Consider the following 18,741-nt stretch of genomic DNA (forward strand, 5'->3'; position numbering starts at 1 on the left):
TGTATTGATTGTGCTACAACCCAAGCTCATAAACCATCTCAAGGATGACTCCTTCAAGGTGGCAGGAAAAATTTTGAGTCTATGGGCATATGTAGTATAGTCAAAACTCCTACAAAGAACATCAAACTCAAACAGAAATGTGTATGGGTCCTTAGTCACCAATCCATAGAATTTAGGGAGGGAAGAAGCTGTAATGTTCTTGAGATTTGCATTATCATGTTGATCAGATATGGGGAACTCAAATGTTGGGTCTGGTTGTGGTGGTGGATTATTTCCACCAGGAGGTGGGTTTCCTTGCATTGGACTTATGGGGGTTGTTACTATATGAAATTCTTCTTCTTCAGATCCAAAGAGGAAATGAAGACTACCTTCTGGGAATTTAGATTTAGGGTGATTCAAATTCTCTGGGGTTTGATAAAGTTCAACAAAAGGATTTATATCTGAGGAATTATTTTCTGCATGATTAGGATGACTGGATAGAAATCTACTTAGGACATCTCTTCTTCGTCTATGCATGCAGATTCATGAAATTTTTCGAACACTCAAGTATGCCAAAAAAATAATTAACTGAAAATTGAAAAGATAATAACCATAACAGGTTCTTAGTTTGACACCATCCCCCGACAACGGCGCCAAAAATGTTCACCCCAACAATAAGAATAATAACTCTAATTGAAGTCTCAATCCGAAGTTTGGACATTCATTTGGTAAAGTCACTATTTCCATAGCTAGTGTTCATTTGATTGTCAACCCAGGGACATAGTACTTGAAATGGATCTGTACTATATATGCACTAAGTTCCTACAATAGCTATTCTGCATTACTGCAATAACTAACATTATGCGGAAAAAGGTAAACAAGAATGGAAACTATGGAAAGGCTATAGGAAAATTTCTGAATAAATTCATAAAAGCAATGTTGGATAAATTCAATATGGATAAATAGAAAATACTCTATTCTGGCTTGGCTACAGGAACAATCAGTGGATCTGTTTTCAGTGGCTGCAGGAACAGTCAACACGAGAACTTCTATTGCAGCTTAAGGAAAGAAAACTAATTTTAACGAACATATAGGATCACTCACCAAGTGGGACCCCTTGGATGAGTGATACCAGGCTTCCCGAAAACAACTCTTAACATATCAAAATAACATAACTTTATTCATTGCTTTCTGAAAGTGATTACATAGTTTTAATATGAAAAAGAAAGTCAAGAATGATTATCAAAAATCCTCTGTCCAATTCTTCTTTCTTCTGGCTAGCTAACCCTGAGAAGAAGAAGAGTTTCTTATTAAAAAGAAATTAACTATAATAGACAACACAAATCACGCCCAGAAGAAGAGGCGAATGATTGACCTATAGAAGAGATAACTAGAGCTATGATGCAGGAAATGTGGATCTAAACCAAACCACAATCATTGCATGTCATGGCGGTATTTGCAAATTCAATGCCCACTGAAGTTAGACATTGGTAGTGTCGCTTGACTGCTCCGCTAATGTCATCCCTTACGCTTGCTCAGCTCTTCTACAGTTTGATCTTCAATTATCTCTTACATATCCTTCCCTTCATCAGGTGTGATAGGAGAATATCCACCACAGCATCATTTATTACCTGCACTACAACAGAAATAACATATAAGTACATACATACACATTTTATTTAATTAACACATCTATTAATTCACATATGATATTTCCCTAAATAATCCACATGGCAACAGGAATAAATCACATGGCTGCAGGAATAAATGACATGGCTGCAGGAATAGACTGGAAAAGATAAAACATGATTTAATAAGTTCAGGTTTAACATATGGAATACATATAGTCAAGTTCCAATACATCACTACTACTATGCAAACCAAAAGGTAACAAAAACCCAAGAGTTTTGAAGATAAAAATATGACAAAGTCTCAACTCATCATTTATCATAAATGAAACTCTCGGTTTTGGGAAGAGACAACGGGCATTTGATATCCTGGTAGGAAGGCAACTAAAACAATCTATTGCGAGTTTGGGTAGTCAGTGAGATGAAAAAGTATGGGGTTAATTTAAGGCATTCCGGAAGGCTATGAATTCTAGGGAGAGGGTTCCAAAGCAAATTATTGAGAAATACTCAACCGAGATATGCTTCATGGTTAAGAAAGATGAAACTTTAATGGAATATCAAGCTCGGGAAGATATGGATTGAAGAGATGGGTTATGGAGTTGATGCATAGATTCTAGATGCTTATGCACAGTTGCTAATTAATGCACCTATTGATGAATTTAAGAAAAACTTTGGTACTGCTAAGAAGAAAAAGAAAGAGGTTGAAACTAAGTTTAACTAGAAGAAGAGGGAGAAGCAACGGGGAAAGGCAGACAAATTTATGGAACACGTATCTCAGGACATCAAGGCATTAATCGATGTTGTTCTAGAAAAAAGAAGAAAGAGGAAAGAACCAAATATTTTTATTGGTCCCATTCCATCAGAAACTAAATCTGATGATGACACACCCTTAGCATTTAAGAGGGTATTGAGGAAGAAAGGAGAAGAGACTAAGGTAGAAGCTAGGAAGCAACCAGTTAGGAAAGTTACAATCAGGGTACCAACACAGAAACGAGCTCCTAAGGAAACACCTTCTGCCCCATCCTATACTAGAAGAAGAAAGAAGATGGATGACATTGATCTTGCACTTGTATCTAGTAATGTAACTCTTATTTCACCCAAGACTTGTGCAAAATTGGTTGATGAAATAACTAAAGATGGTATGTTGAAGAATGTACAATTCTATTATGAGCATTTGGATGATGATGAACATAGAGAAGTTGAGGAAGCAGTTTTGTTGTATCTGAATATATATAAGAAAGCCTTGTTAGAAATTTAAAATCAAATACCGGCACAGTTATATGACAAATTAGATGCTAGAAGATTATCACCAATGGAGGACAAGCATATAAACATTCAAGAGTTGTTATCTACTTGTGCAACTATTACTCCAGAGGAGTTGGACAGGAATCTTGAGGTTGCAGCCAGGAAAATATTTCACAACAAGCACATGATAGTCAGTCTTATGTTAGGTAGGGTTAATGAGATAGTCAAGGAGACCCACAAGGAACTGGTTCAATTCTTTGCAGCAAACCCTAGTTTGCATACTTCATCAAAGGCTAAAATTGATACTATAGACATCCCAGTTGAAGGGAAAGGTAAAGGTATAATGGGTACCACATCTACAATTTTGAAAAATATTAAGATATTGGATATAGAGCCCCCGGTAGAAACTAATGTACAGGAAAATGTTGAGATACCGACAAAATCATAGTGCACAGGTTACTCATTTTGAGGACAATAGTCCTCCGGATCCGAATGTACAGGTTGACGTCACAGTTCATAAGGAGGAATTGACAGTAACAGATACTGCACCAAGTGGTGAAGCCACCATTGCAAGAGAGAAAGCTATAAAAGTTAAACCATCAGAGGAGAAGAAAGAGAAATCTGAAAGGGAACCGGTAATGAGCCCATCATTGTTGTCAATCGATACCTCATAGGTTGAAAAGAAAGCTTAACTGAGATGAGTTCCACTGAGCTCATAATGATGACTGCACAGAAAATCATGAAGGAAGGATCTATGGACAAAGGAGTTATTGATGAGTCTATCACTATTTTGCATAGACTTGTCCCGAAGTGCAAATTTGACAAAGAAGCAAGCCCATCCAGCAAGCTTAAGATAATCACAGAGAGCATTTCAAAGGACTTTCAATCTTTACAACAGATATCAAACCGACAAGCACTTGAAAGGTTTACACAAGCTAAGAGAGCAACATTTGATCAAATGATTGAGTCAGAGAAGAAGGAGATTAATGATAAGTTGAAATTGATTGATAATGCTTTGAGGCAATGCACTAATATTTATAGAGTATGTTGTAACACAGGCTTACTTACAGCTGAGACAGATAAAAGGATTAAGGATATTCAGGAGGAGATTTTAGGTATAGTCAATTCTTTTGATGGTTTACATTCTTTGACTACATCTATTGATGGTCAAATTTTGGTTTTGGAAGCCCAAGTTTTATCTCTTGAGAGGGATAAAGATTAAATTATAAGGAGAGCTAGAGGTCTTAGAGGATTGGTGAGTCCCCGGTTGGATTCATTAAGTGTGCATAAGGAGTGTATTGTTATGGTTGGTAAGCCCACACCGATAGAACTTAAGGATAAAGAGTCATATGCACATATGCTTAATGGACTTGTACCTATTTTCGGCACATTCAAATCAGGTTGGGATACCTATCTAAAGCTTTTGGAGAAAGCCTATCTGGAAATTTTCAAATATATTCAGCTCCGGTAAGGTATTTTGGGACATTCATTGTACAGTCTTTTCATTCTTCGTCCTGGTTTTTGTTATTTTTGGCATTGATGTCAAAGGAGGAGTATAGGTGAAAAATATATTCTTGGCATCGGGAGATATGGAGATGTGGAGTATTTTTTGTATTGGTCATGATCTCAGATGGATATTCAACTCAAGGGGAGTAGTCTCAAGATGAAACTGACAGATGGAAACCATTATCATTTTTCACATGAGTGTTGCCATCAATGCCAAAGGGGGAGATTGTTTGCAATTGAAACTCAATTGATTGGTTTCAATATGTTGTTATTGATGGCAACATGTTCCGGCTTCACATTTTGGTTTGGCTGATTACCGGCACACACTTTATCGGCATCGGCACTAGCAGGTATCTGCATCGATTGGAAGGAATTCTTTGGGTACCGGCATTGCAGACCAACATGACTTCATCAGGTTATCGCTATTGGAGGAAGACACCAATTTGAGAGATCCAGCATCAGCAATTGATTTTGATATTTATGTTATTGATTCGACATGTATATTCACTTTGTAATTATCTTTATAAGTCGACATAAGGCATGATGGATTGTAAGGGTATATAGGCTAGTTGATTAGATCATTTTGTAATGTAAGAGAGTGTGAAGAATATACAAGATATATGAGAGAGATCATGTATGTGAGGATATTTATGTATGAGGTTATTCCAGCAAGGGTTTAGGGTTTCAGACCGGAATAGACAGAGCTTAATTGAAACTGTATTCAAGTATAGGATATGTTATCTTTGCAGTTCACTCATTTCTTCAGATTGTAGTCTAGATTTTTATGTAGTCAATGAGGCTCCTTTTGTGATTGAGCAGTGTGCTCTAGGTTGTAACCCTTCCTGCAAGTGTAGGCCCCTATATTTTGTAATATCTTTTCATATGGCTAATGGATTGATATTGTCGGTCACAAATCCCGCCGTGGTTTTTCCTTTATGAGGTTTTCCACATATAATTCTCTGTGTTATGGTATTCATTTGTATGATTGGCTTATTGGTTGCTTTAATTATTTCAATCTTATATGTACAAGTTTACTGGTTGGTGAAAGCATGTTTTGATAAGTTTAAAATTGAGCAATCCAATAGAACATTGATTCACCTCCCCCCCTCTCAGTGTTCTTGGATTCCAACAACTTTAATTATTTGCCTACACATATTTGAATGGGAGCACATATATGGTTGTAGGATTTATCTCCACTAGCACTGTGAATATCTCGGTCTAAATGTGTTGCAATTTCTTTGCATTTTGGATCGGGCACACTGCACAAACATTCATTCGACCTCAAATAGATTTTCATTGGTGTTTTTTTTTTGAAGATCTAGTGTTGACTAATGCATCTATATTAAACTATCAATTGTTTTGTCTGGGAAGACCGTGTGGCAATTGGGCTTTTGTTCTATGTCATTTCATTGGTGCTCAATTAGTAAATTTGGTCCACATTTGTCTTTGCTATAAGTTACAAATCCATGTGAAGTGGAAGTTTGTTTTTTTGGCATCGAGTTTCCTTGCGGGTTTTGTATACTCCTTCAGCTAGGCACTTTCATGTTTGGTGATTCACCGTGATTGGCATCATCAACACATTGTGGATTGGGTATTTACTTTTTTTCAACACACTCAAGTTTAGAGGTATTTGTCCATGGGTGGATTAATATTATAAGTTAACTTTTATACTTTTAAACTTTAGTCTTGATGGAGATATTTTGTGTGATGGTTTAAATGTCAAAAAAATATTACATGTTGTCAAAGTCAAGTATTATTCTAAAGTACGGTCTATTTGTCAAATTTGTAAAAGTGTTAAAATTTAAATTGTGTCAACTAAGGTTCATTATCGGTGGAACCCGTCACCTTCAACATTATTTAGATTTGGGGAGTCTAACAATGTTTCTTTAAATGGAGGAAACTAGTATATTGATAGAAAAGTTTCAAGGTTAAGAGTTCCATTGATGGCAGATCAAGTTACAATTAATCATTATTGAGAAGGATATGTGGGATGTGGTAAGTGGAGCAACAACAAAGACAACTAATGTTGATGAACTCGCAAAGTGGACTGCAAAGGATAGAAGGGGAATAGCTCTAATTGGTCTTGGACTATCAGATGCATACCTCCATCATATCAACTTAACACAAACCTCAGAGGAAGTGTGGGATGGCTTGAATGCTTTGTTTGGATCACAAGCAACAAGCGCAAAGACAAGTTTAAAGAAGAAATTGGTCAGGTTAAAAATGGTGGAAGGTGATAATATTGTTCAACATATCAGTAAGTTTCACTCTCTATTGAATCAACTAGCTAGGATAAATGCTACAGTAGATGATGATGATGCTAAATCTATTATGTTAAATAACATGTCTCCTAGTTATAGTAATATTGTATTCATGTTGAATAAAGTAAATACTAGCCTAGAAGATACAATATCTACTCTAATTGAACAAGGAGCTAATAAAATGGACCCAACTTTAGAGGAAACTACAATGTATAGTAAAAATAAGAATAACCATTCCTCCAAATCTAGTTCTTCTAAATAAAAGGGAAATCATTCCTTCAAGAATAGAATTTTGTGCTACTACTGCAAGAAGGGACACATTGTTATGAATTGCATGCAGTGTGTTAAGGATCTTCTTAATGGCAAGTTGAATAGATATAAGGCATTGGTTGCAGATGATGATAAAGAATGCCTTCATGGGATGGATATTGAAGACCCCCCACATGAAGATAGTGAGGAGGAATATGTTCTCTAAATCAAACCTACTGGAGGATGGGGGCACGAGAGGCTGGAGGAAATTTAGCGGCCCTTGTCAGTCACTAGTAACAGGGTCATGAAACTGCATTAGTGACAAAACAACTTGTCCCAAAATGACTAAAGCCAAGATCGGTTTCCAGGTGGTAGTGGAAACCATCTCATATAATTTATGATTATAGTGGAAATGATCTCAAATGGTGGCTACATACATGACAACAAAGACCTGGTTTTCAAGCTTTGTAAGTTATGGATGGATGTGTTTGTCCCCATTCATAAGATGATGTAAGTGGTTCGATGTGTTTGTCCCTAATCGCTATTGTGATGAATCAATGATGAACAGTTAGTACCACACTGGTACTAAGAGGGGGGGGTGAATCAGTACTGGCAAAAGCACTTTTCCTTGAACTGGTTTGACTGAGAACACTGCACTTGACTAGCAAGCAATATCACCGGTCCAAACCAGATTACTACCAGTTAAACACAGTAAGAATGTGACTGACATAAACCGGTAACTCTTAGCTTTCCACACAATCTAAGATCTTATTTCCATTTCACCCATATGCATATACTAGTAATACATCAACAGAAATGTAAAGACTTACTAGTTCAACATGCTTTACCGCTTGACAGAGAATAACAAAGCATCACACATAACACACATATTTTTCACGTGGAAACCGAACTGGGAAAAACCATGGTGGGGATGAATACCCACAAGTTGTTCTTTGAACCCTTTTGAAGTCTGCTCTGTTAGGAGCCTAGTTTGTTTAAAGACTTTACAATAGGTTATGTTAGGAATTGTTCCTGCTAGGGATCACCCAGTTAAGGGATGGCTAAAATACTTGGTTAAGGGTTAAACCCTGTTAAAGGTTACCTTGTTAGAGGATTTTAAGAACTCAATGATTTTGAGTCACCCTGTTAAAGGATTTACAGCAAGCCGGTTAGAGCTACCCTGTTAAGGGATTTTCCAACTATTGAAGTGTTAGAGGTCAACAGGTATTACAATGATCTAGTAACAGCACTTCAATGCCAATGCAGATCCTCTTTAGTTCCTTCCTTTTGCAATCACACTCTGCAGGTATCTATTCTCTTATCTAGCCTGGCAAGAATCACATATCTCTGAACTTAGATACACACACAACATTTGCCAACAACCTCAACATGAAAAACAACATCGACCTTATAGGAAACAGATAGGTCGGTAGCATAAACCCTAAACCCTAAACATTTAGGTTAAGCAATTCAGTCGGTTTGATCCTAATCGTTGAACATATTGCATTGATTACAATAGTCTTGAAGAGATCTCAAGACGTTCTCCATCATTTGTTCTCCACCACTTCTAGAGGCTGATAACCCATCACGCGTTCTCCACCGTTTACAGAGTCTTCACACATTCCCAAGGTAGATAGGATCAATCTCCTTCATGCAAGATCCTTCACGTGCACAAGGCTGACGTGGCAACACAATTTATTCTTCATTGCAATACCAACTCATCACATGATGTCATCAATTGAATCACACAGGAATAGAACACTTCAACCGGAAACCCTGAAGCGAAGACTACCAACCGGTAGTCATACCATATGAAACCTTGATACAAAACTTTCCATATACCAGTTCACTTGGACAAACATACCGCTTCACTTTTTCACATATACCGGTTCATATTCCAACATACCAGTTCACTTGGACAAACATACCGCTTCACTCTTTCACATATACCAGTTCGCAACATCATACCAGTTCTCTTGCAAGTTGCTTACTTCAATATATTAGTTCACTCTTCAGCATATTGACATCAATGACAACATACAATGTCATCATGTCATCTCTGCACATATGCCAACATATTGTTGGTTGTTTGTGAATGGATGTGTTTTTCCCAATTCACAAGATGATTGGATGTGTTTGTCCCCAGTCACAAGAGTTGGTAATTATGATTGGATGTGTTTGTCCCCAATCATAATTGTTGTGAATAGAAGTGTATGTCCCTATTCATGCCCTTGTTTTTGGGTATATGTGTTTGTCCCTATTCAAAATTGATGCAAGACCTTGGATAGATGTGTTAGTCCCTATCCTTGGATCTATGGGTAAGTGTGTTTGTCCCTATCCTTGGATGAAAATACTAAGCGTACTGAGGCTAGTTCCACTAATATTGCTTGTCATGAGTAGATGTGTGTGTCCCTAATCTTATATTATAGTGTTTGGTGAGCTATTGTGTGTGGTCATCAAGTATTGAGATGTACTCTCACCCCATGTTCACACTAAGGGGGGGTGTTGGGAATTAGTGTTCAAATAGAGTGTGTGAGGTAAAGTGACTTAAATAAAATAACTCGCATATTTATTATGGGTAATGAATAAATATAATAATAACAAGTTGTTGTCAAACAACTTAATATTATTAATAGCCATAAGGTTTGTTTATAGGTAACTGTATTGGTGGTTTGTGTGTGTTAAGTTGTTAAAACAACTCAAATATATTTAGGGAGTTTTTTTAGGAGTTTCCTATAATGTAGGAGATTAAACTCCTATATATATGTAAAGCATTTGAATGAAAAGAGATGAAAAAAGAAGCACTATATTGATCATGATTAATTTATTTGCATCTCCTTTGTTTATCTCTGCCCATATTATTAATAGATGACCTCCATCGGCTGCCAAGAGAGAGAAAGGATCTTACCGAAAGGGAAAGTCATGCCTAAAAGGCATTTATTTCCACACAACTATGGGCCCCACATGAACACATCACACCTGCAACGTAGCCCAAATCCGGGACTCTAATAAGCATGAAAAAGGTACTTCACTGAGTGCAGAGATCCTACTACTTCATCGCCATGCAAAAAGTCTGACAAAGTGGGCTCGGTCAAGGCCCCACCAGAGGGAAAGCATTTTGTTGTGACAATAGAGCCTTCCGAAACAAGAAGTGAGTCTTGTTGAAAGGTAAGGTCTCACCAAAAACTGCAAAACCAAGGGATTTTTGACATGTTTCAATTATGCAACTTGCACACATCAATGGTGATGGATCAGACACACTCTGGGATACCTATAGAACATGAAATTGTCTTGTGTACACCTCTATCTTCTTTAGTGATCTTATCCTGCAGAGCCACATATCTTTGGCATTTTTTGTCGTGGGATAGTGGGTCAGCAAACCTATCACGTTATTGATAGCCTCTGTTACATAACCATCATGTTATGCACTTCACTGGCACAGTTTCACAAAATCCCTCTAGTCAATCTTGTTTGCCCCATGTCATTTCACCTCTTGGTCCTCTAACCACCTGCAAGTCCAATAATTGACTCAATTTTCCTCTCTATCTTATTTGAGGCCATTTACTCCATGCAACCTCCATGCATGTATATTTAACCTACATAACTTGTTGTCCACTGTATCTTCATCTTCCTCTAGGGCACTTATCCTTTTTGCACTTCCATCAAGTCTGATCTGCATTTTGGGACACTCATTTGTTGCATCTTCCCAATTGTTGACATTAATGACAATCTAATGCCAATAGTTATGTTCTTATGGACTAATGTTGGCTTATGTGGCATGTTTCCTATCAGAGGTAGGCATTCTTGGTTGATTTAGTTGTTTATGTATAGTGGATCTATGTTTTAAGGCATGACTATGTTATGATGATCTATATTTTAAGGACCATTTAGTGATATTAGGGTTATGATTACTTCCATGATGTTTCAGTGATGTATCTATGATGAGGGTTTAACAATGAAGTGTTAGGGTTTAATGCTTGAGGTTACTTGACAATTAGACGTGCTATGAAGTGATACGATGATGATGTTATGGTTTTATGTTATAATCTCTTATGGCTATATGATAGATGATGTATTGTGTATATGATATACTAACATATGTTCGAATCACTGTGTATAAGGATTGATTATGGTTACTAATCCTATTTCCTAGATGTATATATATGGATGTGTATGTATGTGGGTGCTTTGTGTTTTGTTTTGGTTGCAAGCACCAGGCATCAACTCCACCTAGCTTCACAGGTCTGAGCATGTCTAACAATCCCAGATGGTCCCAATGGAGATGGCATAGAGGTCCACGTTGACTTAACCCTAACCATTGTCCCATAATATGATAGTTATCTTTCATCATGTGTTTACCTGTTTGAATTTCCCCTAAAGACAAGATTCACTACCTTGAGTCAATTGCTTGAGTTTGTGGTGAATGTTGTCTTTATCTTGCTTATGATGTAAGTATTTATGTGTAATATTTTATTGGGATGATAATGTTATTTTATATGTAATTATTGATGATTGTTAGTATTATTATTAATATTATTATTTAATTAAAGATATGATTTATTTGTATTTATATCAAAGTGTTTATTCCTACTATTTAATTATGAGATTAATTGTTTATGAGACAAAGATTAATTGATTTATGTTTCTGGGAAATAATAAATGATATAAAAGATTTATTTGTGTAGATATGTTTTAAGCGGGATGATATATATTATGCCTTGGATATATATTTAATTGATTTTGACTGGTGGGGAGTTGGTTTCTATTTATGAGTTTAATCTTGGTTTGTGCTTTAATTTTTAAGTTTATTTGTGAGAGTTGGTTGAGTTTTTCCGTACACAATTTTGTGAGGAGATTTTACATTATTTTATGTTTTTTTTGGAGAGAAAAGGTTGCTCATTAATGGTGGTTTTTGCTAGATTTTGAGAGGTTTACGATTTTGAAGTGTGAGGAGATAATTTGGTTGGAATTTGTTTCCAATTCTTTGTGCATTTGGTGAGGGTTTATTGTTGGAGTTTTCTTAAGATTGTTTCAGGGGGTTTGTTGGTTTATTTTCTGCTACATTTGCTTGGTTGTTGATTGAAAGGATTTGTGGTTTTGTGTGGATTGTCCTTGTGGTTCAATCTTCCTCTTCTTTCTTCATTTCTTGAATTCTCCATAGGAATCAAGTAGGATTTGATTCCCTCTTGCTTGATCTATTCTCATTACTTTAGGAACAGAAAGAATGTGAACTTAATTACCTTTACTTTCAATCTGAAAATGGTTTTGATTTCTAAGTATGTATGAGTACTTTTATGTTTGAATGTCCTCTTCTTGAATTTTTATGGGTTTCTTTAAAGAAATCTTTGTGTTCTTTTCAATGATCATCAAGTCTAGTTTTATGGATTTCTTGTTGTGTAGGGTCTTGTTGATATGCTTCAGATGTATGTTTCCCTTGTTATGGTTGTAATCTTATTTATGTGTTGTTATTTTCATTTGTAATTCAAACAAAATCAGTTTGTGGTGTTTTGGGTGAATTGAGTACTATGGTTTTATCATGGTTTTGTGGGTTTGGTAGAGATTTTGGAAATAAAAATATATATCATTTGTTGTTGTGGTAAATCAGATTTTGGACCTATATTTTGTTTTTAAATATCAAAAAATACATTTCCATGGTGTCCTATAAGATTCCATTCTATTTAGTGTTCCTTTGTGCAAGTCTAGTTGATCAGTATTGATGTTTTCGATAGATTTGGCAGGATAAATTGTGAATCCATTTTCAGATCTGAAATGAATCATTAATACATTGTTGAGAGCATAATTGGATCTGAAATAAATCCTTAATACTCTATTGGGGATGATTTAATTTGAGGCTCATACTTGTTTGACTTTGTTCATCAGTTCGGGTATCCGAATGGATTCTAGAGGCTTGTCATGAGGTTGTTCTCTATTGTATCAATGTATGGGGGTTAGTAAGGCCTGATTTGAGACTGATTCATATCTGTTTATTTTTTCCTATGCTTGGATGTAAGAATATCCAATGGTTATGGCATTTGGAACTGAACTCATTGATGTATCCTGATGGATAAGGTTCAAAGAGGCCTATATGTATGATGTATGCTTCAGATTATTGATCATGGACTTATGATTCATATGAGTTATTTATGCAATTGATGTATATCTTATCTTGGAAATGAACCCTAGGTCAGAGGTGTCTAGGTGCAAGATAGGGGGAGTGGATCTCCATGGGGGTCGGGGCCCTAAAGTGGCTAGCCAGGATAACCTATTGTGAGCTTTTTAATTAAGTGATATCTAAGTAAATGAATTTGGGGGAAAATACACATTAATCAAGATAATTATTTTGTCGCTCCCATGGCCTTAGTGCTCGTATAAGATAAGAATGGAAACGAGAAGGTCTATCCATCTAGGGGATGTTTGGAGCTGGCATGATCGAACTTCCTTTTCCTCATGAGAGGAATGTTCGATTCTACATGAGTCACCAAAAGGGGGTCAATGCCTAGAGAGGCTAGCTAGGATAACCAATGTTGGGGTTATGTGATGACACTCTTCCCTCATTGTATCTTAGGACCCTATCCAATGTGGTTGTGTTAGAAGCCTCTTGTGAAACCTTGTGCTAAGTCCTTATTGTTTATTTTGTATTCTTGTGTTTCTTTGGATATTTATTGTGCACCTTGTTTGTTTGTGTTGTGCACGGCCTTGTGTCTATCTCCTAAGAAAAATGGGGTGGACCTAAGGGTTCCAAATGGTCGAGTGGTTGTTGTCAACCTCCATTGGGGACTAATGGCCTTGTTCGTGAGTGTTGGATGGATCTTGTTATCTTCTTTCCATTTTTCTCTCAGTATTTGATGTAGATGATTTAGTTATGTATTAGGAGATGTGATTTATTTTATTATCATTGTTATTGTATCATTGTAATTGTTTCTTTATCATTGTAATTTGGACACTCTCTTAGGGAGATTGATGCACTTTGATGTAATATAATGTAATGTGTAGTAATTGAATGAATGTGATTTTAGATTAGTGTTAAGTGGTTTGATGTTGCTACCGACCACTCTTGTGTGATTGGATGTATCATTATATCTTTGTAAGGGTTATCATAGGAACACTTAGTTTGGGGATTAAAATGAACCTAGTGTTAGACATGTATGCTCATGCATTTTGTAATGTTGTGGTATTTATCATTGACTAAGTTTATTAGATATTGTTTAAATCCTTAACTAAGTAGTGACATTGGGGAACCCGCAAGAGGATCTAGTTTATCTGAATATTTGTCTTTTGTTGTGCATTTATATAATCCAATTTCACAAAGAGTTAATTATTACAATGTACTTTTTTATTTTAAAATGCTATGGTTAAATGATTAATTTGTTGTTGTCCTCTAGGGTTCCTTAGGAGGGTGTTACAAAGTCTTATGAGGAAGCAAGAAAAGAAGAAAGTTGGGTAAAGGCAATGGAGGAAGAGTTGAATTAGATATAGAAAAATTAGACATGGGAACCAATACCCAAATCAGTAGACAAAAATATAATAGAAACTAAATGGGTGTTCGAGAATAAGCTAAATGAAGATGGACAAGTCACAAGGAATAAGGCAACATTGGTATGTAAGGTTTATTCACAAGTTGAAGGTGTAAGGTTTATTCACAAGTTGAAGGTATTGAATTTGAGGAATTTTTTTCTCTAGTAGCTAGGATGGAAGCCATAACAATGTTTCTTTCTTTTTCTAGTTACAAGAACTTTAAGGTGTATCAGATGGATGTTAAGTCAACTTTTGTAAATGGAGAACTTGAAAAAACAAGTATATATTGAACAACAGGATGGGTTCAAATATCTGAAGATGTACACATGGTTTGTAGATGGAAGAAGACATTGTATGGACTCAAACAATCACCTAGGGCTTGGTATGCTAGATTGGATGGATATTGTTTACAACAAAATTTCAAAAATGGCATTGTTGATAGCAATATTTACTTTAAAGGTGATGGTGACAAGCTACTAATTATTGTTGTATATGTTGATGACATTATATTTGGAGAAAAATATGATCTATGTAAGGAGTTTGCAGAAGAGATGCAAAAGGAATTTAAAATTTCAATGATTGGTGAGTTGTCATTCTTTCTTGGTTTGTAAGTTACATAGCTAGAAGATGGAGTTTTCATTTCTCAAGACAAATATGTCAAAGATATGATAAAGAAGTTTGAATAGAGAACTATAAACTGGTTGCAGCCCCTTGGCTACTAGTAGCAAGTTGAGAAAAGATGATAAATCTTCGGAAGTTGATTAGAAGAAGCACAAATCCATGATTGGAGGATTATTCTATTTAACCACTTCTAGACCAGATATCATGTTGCATGTATATTTAGTTGTAAGATTTCAAGTTAATCCAAGGCAATCACATGATCAAGTAATAAAGAGGATTTTTAAGTACTTGAATGGAACCACAGATTTTGGTCTATGGTATAAGAAGAATAAATATTTCATGCTAAAATCATACGTAGATGTTGATTGGGCTATGTGTTGATGATAGGAAAAGTACAAGTGGAGGTGCATTTTTCTTAGGAGATGAATTATTCTCCTGGTTAAGTAAGAAGAAAGATTATATATCTCTATCTACTACACAAGAAAAAGAAGTTGTAATAGCATCTTGTTGTACTCAAGTTATGTAGATGAAGCAAACTCTTAGAGATATCAAAGTAGTATATTATGAATCTATTCCCATCATGTGTGGTACTACTAATATCATAAATATTTCAAAGAATATGGTAATGCATTCAAGTAGTAAACATATCTCAATCTAGTATCATTTCTTAAGAGAGAATATTGTAGTAAATGAAGTTAGATTTGAGTATGTTTATATAAAAGAACAAGTTGCAGGCATCTTTACTAAAGTGTTGGCAAATGATACTTTTAATTATCTCAAGCTAAAATTAAGGGTTGTTGCTCCTCCTTTCTCTAATTAGGTGCATAGATGTGGTGCATCTTTCCAAGGGGAGATTCAAGACTTATTATTTGTCTCCTAGACTAATGTTGTTGTTGCTCTCAAGTGGACCAATTGAGTATGTAGATTTTTTCTGGTTGCAAGAAAGTAGTTCCAGAGAGCATGTCATGTTGAGTTGTGCCCTCCGTCCTTGATGTCCAAGGGAGAGAGGCATTTTGGTGATTCAGTATAGTTTGATTATGTACTCATTTTCAAGTGTTGCCATCAATGAAAAAGGGGGAGATTGTTATAAATTTGAGTTATATTGTCATTGATGTCAAACTTGTTATTTTGGATGGAGTCTAGTGTGGATATGGTCTTATACTAAGAGTTTTTTTCATCCACATAACCTGAGTATAACAAGATTCTATTGCAATGTATTTTGCTTCTATAGTAGATAGAGACAATGAATCTTTTTTCTTATTCAACAAAGAGACCAATCTATCTCCCAAGAAAAATGCACCACCACTTGTACTTCTCTTGTCATCAACACAACCGGCTCAATCAGCATCTATATATTCTTTTAGAGTAAAATCATCATCCTTCTTATAGCGTAATTCATAATCTAAAGTCCCTCTCAAATATCTAAATATCTTTTTCACTACTTGATCATGAGATTGCTTAGGATTAGCTTGATATTTAGCAACCAAACCGACAACCTGCATCATATGTGGTCTTGAAGAAGTCAAATACAACAATCCCCCAACCATATATGTATATTGTTTATCATCAACATCCAAAGATCCATCATATTTTCTTAACTTGCAATCAGTAGCCATAGGGGTTGCAACGGATTTAGAATTCTTCATCCCAAACTTCTTCAACCTGTCCTTGATATACTTGGTCTGAGAAATGAAAATGCATTTTTCTAATTGAGTAACTTGAAGACCAAGGAAAAATGATAGCTCACCTATCATAGACATCTCAAATTCCTTTTGCATCTCTTCTCCAAACTTCCTACATACACTATCATCTCCTCCAAATATGATATCATCAACGTATACAACAATCAATAATTTACCACCTTCAACTTTGAAATAAACATTATTGTTTGTAGTACCTTTTATAAAATTTTGTTGCAACAAATACCTATCCAACCTTGCATACCAAATTCTAGGAGCTTGCTTGAATCCATAAAGTGCCTTCTTGTGTCTATAAACCATATCCATATCTTTTGACAACTTGAATCCATTTGGTTGTTCAATATATACTTCTTCTTCAAGTTCTCCATTCAAGAATGATGTCTTGGCATCCATCTAATATACTTTAAAGTTCTTGTGAGCAGCAAATGCAAGAAACATCTGAAGAAAATTTATTCTCAAAATCTATGCCTTTAACTTGTGAATAACCCTTACATACCAATCTTTCCTTGTTCACTGTGACTTTTTCATCTTCATTAAATTTGTTCTTAAACACAAACTTAGTTTCTATCACATTCTTATCCACTGATCTAGGTACCAGTTCCCATTTTGATTCTTCTCTATCTGGTTTATGTCTTTTATTGTCTTAAACCAACTTTCATCATTTTTAGCTTCTACATAGGTCTTCGGTTCCACCTGAGATAAGAAATAATAGGTTGCATGTTCACTAGTTTTTGCAAGTCTTCTTCTTATATGTTCTTGTCTCAGTGATCTATTCCTCTAAATGATTCTTCCGCACATACTTTTCTTATGTCTTAGGTGTCTACTCAAGTTCTTTTTTTGTTACACTCGTCTCTTTTTTTTTCTTTTGTAACTTCCTTCCCTTCTACAACAATTGGGATAACCTCTATTTATATCTCTAATTCAGGTACAATCCCAACTTGATTTCATTCTTCTCTAGCTCTAACATTTGCACTTTCTAAAATATTATTCAGCCTTTTGTTGTAATACTAGTAAGCCTTACTCCTTGCAGAATATCCCAAAAATATGCCTTCACCTGATCTTGCATCAAACTTCCCTAGATCTTCCTCATCTCTCCTTATGTAGCACTTCCAAAGATTTTGAAATACATGACTATAGGAGGTTTTCCATTCCATATCTCATAGGGTGTCTTTGTGTGATTCACTCTTATTTGAACCCTATTAAGAATGCAAATAATAGTATGCACAACCTCTTTCCAATATTCATTAGGCAGGTTAGCATCCTTCATCATAGTTATAGCCATTTCAACAATAGTCCTATTCTTTCTTTCTAGAACTCCATTGTGTTGAGGGGTTTAGGAGTAGGAAATTGTCTTCTAATACCATGCTCTTCATGAAATCTATCAAATTCATTTAAAATAAACTCTCCTCCTCTATTAAAGATCTCAAACATTTGATCCTAACATAAATTTGATTCTCAACCATGGACTTGAATATTTTAAACATTTCTAATGTTTCAGACCTTTCTCTTAAGAAAGTAACCTATGTCATCAATAAACAACATAAAACACCTTTCACCATTCAGACCTTGTAGGTCCACATAGATCTGTATGAACCAACTCCAGAGGTTTTGACTTTTAATACTCCTTGTTCTTGAATCTCCTCTTCATTTGCTTTTCTAGCTGACATTCCCTAAACATACTAACAATAGGTTTGATAATCTTTGGTAAATATCTTACAACATGAGTAGAACTCATCTTCACCATATTGTCAAAATTGATATGTCCCATCCTTTTGTGCCACAACCAACATTCACTTCTTTGCACCAACATACAATAGTTTCCATTATTATCTTTCACATAGCAAACATTGTCATTAGTCCTTATACCTTCTTCCACTAGTCTTTTAGAGCTTTATTTTTTATCTCACATTTGCACCCATTAAATATAAGCTTATAGCCTTTACTATACAATTGAATCACACTTAAAAGATTGTCTTAAACCCTTAACATAATAAACATCATTAGTCTTATGTTTATAATCAACTGAAATAATACCTT

At 35.4% G+C, this 18,741-nt stretch overlaps 1 protein-coding gene across 1 annotated transcript in view; it reads right to left on the reverse strand.

Annotated features, from left to right (window-relative positions):
- Positions 1 to 1,138: 1,138 nt before the first annotated feature.
- LOC131056384 (uncharacterized) overlaps positions 1,139 to 18,741 on the reverse strand; it is an 80,014-nt gene continuing 62,411 nt past the window's right edge. The window contains exon 2 of the mRNA XM_057990750.2: positions 1,139 to 1,610. The gene's annotated coding sequence lies outside the window, so the exon portion shown is untranslated. The remainder of the gene's footprint in view (positions 1,611 to 18,741) is intronic.

Source organism: Cryptomeria japonica, chromosome 7 (assembly GCF_030272615.1).
Source record: "Cryptomeria japonica chromosome 7, Sugi_1.0, whole genome shotgun sequence".
In the NCBI taxonomy this organism is placed as follows: Eukaryota; Viridiplantae; Streptophyta; class Pinopsida; order Cupressales; family Cupressaceae; genus Cryptomeria; species Cryptomeria japonica.